This window comes from Ischnura elegans, chromosome 10 (genome assembly GCF_921293095.1).
Source record: "Ischnura elegans chromosome 10, ioIscEleg1.1, whole genome shotgun sequence".
NCBI lineage: Eukaryota > Metazoa > Arthropoda > Insecta > Odonata > Coenagrionidae > Ischnura > Ischnura elegans.
The window spans coordinates 59,516,419-59,522,418 of NC_060255.1; positions in this window are offsets into that span (position 1 = coordinate 59,516,419).

The window sequence follows — 6,000 nt, forward strand, 5'->3', positions numbered from 1 at the left end:
TAAATCAAATGAAGATGCTGAAAACATTACAGGTGTAATGAACTCTTTTCAGAACAATGGCACACAAAGAAACACCGCAGTCCAGTTGTGACAAAGGGTGACTGCTAATGGGGTCTCTCAGGAAGCCTTTTTCTTCTTGTATTTTTACAATGTAGCTAACTGAAAATCATAAATAAAATTTATGCTTGGTGGTCAATACATATTATCCTTGTCTCTTTGCGAAAGCAGAATGTTTATCTTAAACTGAAGAATCTCAGGATTTCCCAGCGTATGTTACACTTAAAAGAGTTCTCTGGAGTAATTGAAAATCTTTGAAACGTCTTTGTTTGATAATTTGCATCGAGATATTTTGAGAATAATATGTACAAACGCACTTACCACCTTACTTTCATCTGGATATCCAACTTACCTGGAATAAATAAAACAATGGATATAACCTGCAATCTTCTTCGTGTTGTGTGTTTTGAATATCCAAAAGTTTCGTGCATCTAAAACGAAAAACGTGGTGCGCATATAAGACTTTAAAAGTTATACTTGCTTGTCAATAGATATCATCCTCCTCTTTAAATGAAATAAAATGTTATCTTACATGGGAACCAGCTTTTCCGTTTTTGATACCTCAAATGTTCTTCTAAAAATTATTGTAACTCTTTTATCGAACATATTTGAAGTTTGAAATAATATAACATGTTATATGCCGTTGTTTTCCAATAAAATTTTGATTTTTTTCATAAATTGTTGACTTGTAGTTTTCGTCTTCTTTATATTTCATGAGAAAAACATTGCTTTATTTAAATTTTTTATGCTGTAACTATAGCTACATTTTTCTTTCATCATTTGTACAGGTAATAATATAGCATTAGGGTGACATCAACGTAGAGTACATCTTAGAGTGATAAAATAGTTGTTCAAGTGGGGAATAAGGGCGATTAGTACATTGAAGTGGCGTGAAGAATTGTGGAGAGAATGAAGATTGAAGAGTCCACTAGGAGAATTGTTGAAAAATTAAGTGGGCGGAAGTCATGTGGGAAAACAGCAGTTTCACGAAACAAATTACAATTCTAAGGGGATGAAAGGAATGGGAAATGCAAATAATTGACTACAAAATTGTAACGAAAAAAAAACGGCTCCGCGAGAGCCTCGATCTGAGTCTCCTTCAGTCAGAAGGTGTCGACTCTAGCAACTGAGTTACGGCCTAATGTCTTGTAGGTTAAGCTTTATTGTAATTATACATCACTTTCCATCGCATTTGTTGGCCATAATTGGAAAAGCATATGGACATTGCCTCCGTGTTATACATATTAAAAAAAATGACTAGGCAAATAATTTTTAAATACATAATTGTTGTTGAGAGTGTTAATACAGCCATTTACGGAATTGGAGAAATTCTAGCAGGAAAAGAGGATTTATATGCACATTAATTAAGAATGCATACGTTTTTATTTACTTCGTTACGTAATAAAATTCATATATTTTCTCTTAGGCATTAGTAAGCTGCAAGAGTTTCTTATTTCCCTTTAGTTGATTCTCATTTTATATTCAGACGCTCTGCTTCATTTCTGTTTTAATTGAGATTGCCATGTGAAAGCTTTCAGTTTAACTAATAATTTTGAAATCACTTAACTATTACGAAAGTATTTATGGCACTCAATATTTTACCTGCTCTTTGATGCCGTATTAGGAATTTACTATTTATCTTAGCATATAGGTGGCCACTGGATGCATAATCGATGTGTGTATACAGTTTGACAGAATGATTTTTCATATTGTGGGATGAATGTGAACGAAACTCTTATATGCAACTAATTTGACTTATGATCTGTATTTTCAGTGAATTCATTTTATAAATAAGTGTAGACTCCCATTTTTAACTTATTATAGTCATTATATTTGTAAATGATTCGTTTGTGTGCTTACTTGTGTTTATAGTGAGCTATGACGAGACACCACTCCGTTTATTTGTAGCTTTATTTCTGCAGTCACTTTTGGCGTAAGTGAATTTGTTTCTTAAAATGACCGCAGCGTGGCGTTGAGGATGGATCAATCCGTTTTTTTTTCATATTTACTATATAATATTTATCATCTTTAAGAATAACAATGAAAATATATGAATATGACTTGTTATTACATCACGAACATAAATATAGGTTTAGAGACCTAATAATAGTTAATTTCTCCGTTAAAATCGGGTATTTTTACCCGTCAGAGACGCGAGTGGTGACTTCAGTAAACTCAGCAGCACAACATATATGCTGAAGGATAATGTGAAGTATCCTTTCATGCAATGATCGTACTTGTGTTTATGAGAGCAAAAACAAATGAGTGCCGTTATTCGCGTCGTCAAGATGTCCGATAGTGCTTAGTGCAATGATTTTCCGTGCTAGTTTTAAGTTGTTGAGGTAATGTGATGCATCAATGTCATTTTTCGTACGTGTTATCTTGGAGATATATTGATTATTTACAATATACTTCTAACAGATATCATGCTGGTCATCTTGCATTCTTGTTACATCTTGGATATATGTGGACATGTGTCAACGACGTCGGAGAAATAGTTTTTGGGTGAGTTGCCTTAAGGCATTTTATTTGATCTGAAATCTTTTTATGAATATTTGTGACAGTGTGAAAATACGGCTGCTTTAAATATGTGAGCAGCATTATTGTTTTCTTATGCTCATTAGCACACGATCCTCAATTGTTGTGAAACTTGAAATGCTGCCTTAATTTTTAGGTAGTAAATAGTTAGCATATTTATACCTATATCCTGCTTTGGTTTATATGTTTTTATATAATAATTGAGATGTTTTAATGTTTTCCCCCGTTCCTGAGGGATACCTGCCAATTTTTTTACTCCCTTGTATCAATACTCATCCATTTATCCTCTTCCATTCTCTCAAATATAAAATATGAGTGTGTAAGTGTAGTACAGTGGGTGATAAATTGACGTATATTTATTTCCCTTTGACAAATGCAGTTTCTTTACTTTGATGCAATCATGTAAGACAAGGATTTCCGTTTTATGAAGCAATTGTATTATTTTCCGAAGGAAATAGATTGTTTACCTCCCTATCAATCGAACCAGTAATCCCTATCGATCGTTCAACAAATCGTTAATAGCTTGAATGTCACGTTGATTGCGAAATATTTAAAAAAAATTCAACCTAACATCGATAAATTTCACTCCAGAGCTCTGGATAATTAACACGCATTATGAGTTTTGCTGACCTTAAAGAAGGGAGAAGAGCCGTGTAAATATTAGCTATCGTATTTATCAGCTGAAAATTAAGAGCTTGATATTCCTTTAGCTTTGCATTGCTTTGATGTCGCTAGGGCTTATTCACAATTCTTGGAAACCAAAGTCTGAATGAATTAAAGGCAATAAGTAAGGGAATTATCACGGCTTGAGGAAGTGTTCCAAGCGAGATTGTTGAAATAGTTGGTGCGTGTTAATATAGCTCGAAGTTATAACAAAGGGCGCTCGATTTACATCTGCTGATATTTCATTCGCTACCTTGTGACGATCGGTCATATGGAGTTCATCTCTTCGTGTCTATTAAAGTGAATTTAGGAAAGAAGAGAGTATAAATGATATCTATAAATGCCGTGAAATATTTAGAATCATGTTTTTAGTGTATCATTCCAACATGAACTTATTAATCCGTCCTTATTTCGCTGTAGTCGGACCATGATTTTGTGCCACTGCCACTGCCACTCATTGATATGACATTACCTCGACCACTGGTTATTTGTTTAGCCTTTTTTTCTCCAAGGTTGGTCGTTTAAAATTTATTATTGAGAGTCAACGATCATTTCTATGACAAAATCTTCACAATTTTTCACATAATCATTAGAGCTTTTTGACTTTTCTTCTCTGCTCCTATTGATGGAATCATACGATTATCCTCTCTTTCATTACTAAAACTGCTACCTGCATATTTAAAAAAATTAATTTTTCTGTATATTTTACAAAACTAATTCACCAAATGCAATTTCTTAGGATCATTAAAGGATCATTATAGCCTCCCTTAGGTATGCTACAACGTGATACAGACTGTGAGGTAATAGGTAATAAAGGGATATTTAATGGTCAGAAAGATTGGTACCTACTACAAGTGATCGCGGAAAAAGGATTAAAAAACAAATAAATAAACTTTGACGGGTAATTAGAAAATGGTGGACGTTAAGAAAGTGTTACCAACGGTCCTATTTAGTGGTATGAAACGTATTTTTCCAGTCGTAGTGAGTTAGAGAATGGCTGAGAAATTCTCACTGATTACTCCAGCTATTTTAGTGCTGGAAATCAATACTCCAACTATAGGGATTTTCTATTAATTTCAGTGAGTAAGTGGTCGATTAATTAACTATCGATTTTGAATGGATTGTTGTGGCTGGCTGGTTCCGAAGTGAAAGTAGTGTGGATTTAAGGGATGAAGGGTGCCAAAATTTGATTGAGCTTGGCTGCAGTCGTCACCCCCAGGATTGCTGGCTTACTGCGCTTAGGACGGGAACCACTCACCCCAAATCCCTATTAAGTCTCCGTGACAGTCTGTGACACTTGCGCTATTTGACGGTGCCTTTGACATGGCGAAGGTCCTACTGACTACTACAAGAAGATGGATAAGCTTACATCAAAGCCAGTTAGTATTTGATTCGATCAATTGCACGTTTGTTGGTTGGAAGGGTGGGAGAAGTTGCTTATTGAGTTGAAAGCATTTCAAAGCCTTCCAAGGCTTTGAAATAGACGAATAGATTAATTGAGTGATGTTGACCTCCTAGACAACTCTGAAACCAACGATTCTTAATTGTCCTGTCTCCCTGCTGACACGATATGGCTAAAAGGACAAATGAAATAAAACTCGTGACTCGGAACTAAGCGGACACGTGTTGTAAATTTAACATCCACGGGAAAATTTGAGGAGGAATAATATAGTGAATAACCGCAGAATGAAAGTTGAATCAATAGCATTGCGCATTTTACTGTACCGGTGTCAGTATAGTCGAAAGTTCGATTCGATTATTACAGCAAATACGAATATTAGTATAACTTGATAAGTATTTCCGTTAGACCAATGAAATTTGGTAAAGGGGTATATCTTGATATTCCTTATAATGCACTGTGGAAATATGTTTTGGGTGTAGTCTCATATTCGATATATATCGAATCTGAATTTTCTTAAAATATATTGGATTCCTATGGCACATAGGTTTTAACATCCACGGGGATAGTTGAGGGAGAAGTATTAAGTAGATGACCATACGTTGAAATTCGAATCAATAGCATTGCGCATTTTACCGTATAGGTGTCAGTATAACCGAAAGTTCGATTCGATTATTATAGCAAATACGGAAATTGGAATAACTTGAAAAGTATTTCCGTTGGACCAATGAAATTTGCTGAATGGGTACATCTTGGTATTACTCATAATTACCAATGGAAATATGTATTGTACGTGCTCTAATATTCGATATATATCGAATCTGCGTTTTCTTAAAATATATCGAATTGCTATACCACATAGGATTTAACATCCACGGGCGTAGTTGAGAATGATATATGTAGTGGATGACCATAGAATGAAATTAGAATCAATAGCATTACGCATTTTACTGTACAGGTGTCAGTATAATCGAAAGTTCGATTTGATTATTATAGCAAAAACGCAAATTGGCATAGCCTGATTTGTATTTCCGTTGGACCAATGAAATATGGTTATTTGGTAGATGTTTGTATTCCTCATAATACCCATTGGAAATATGTTTTACATGTAGTCTCAAATTCTATTTATATCTAATCTACGTTTTCTTAAAATATATCGAATGCCTTTAACTTATAGATTTTCACATCTTCGGGGATAGTTGAGAAGGCAGTATGAAAGGAATGACCATTGATGGGAAGGGATATCAATAGGATTGCGCAATTTTCAATTCACGTGTCAGAATAGTCGAAAGTTCGATACGATTTTGGTAGCAAATATGCAAATTGGCATATCTTCATAATTT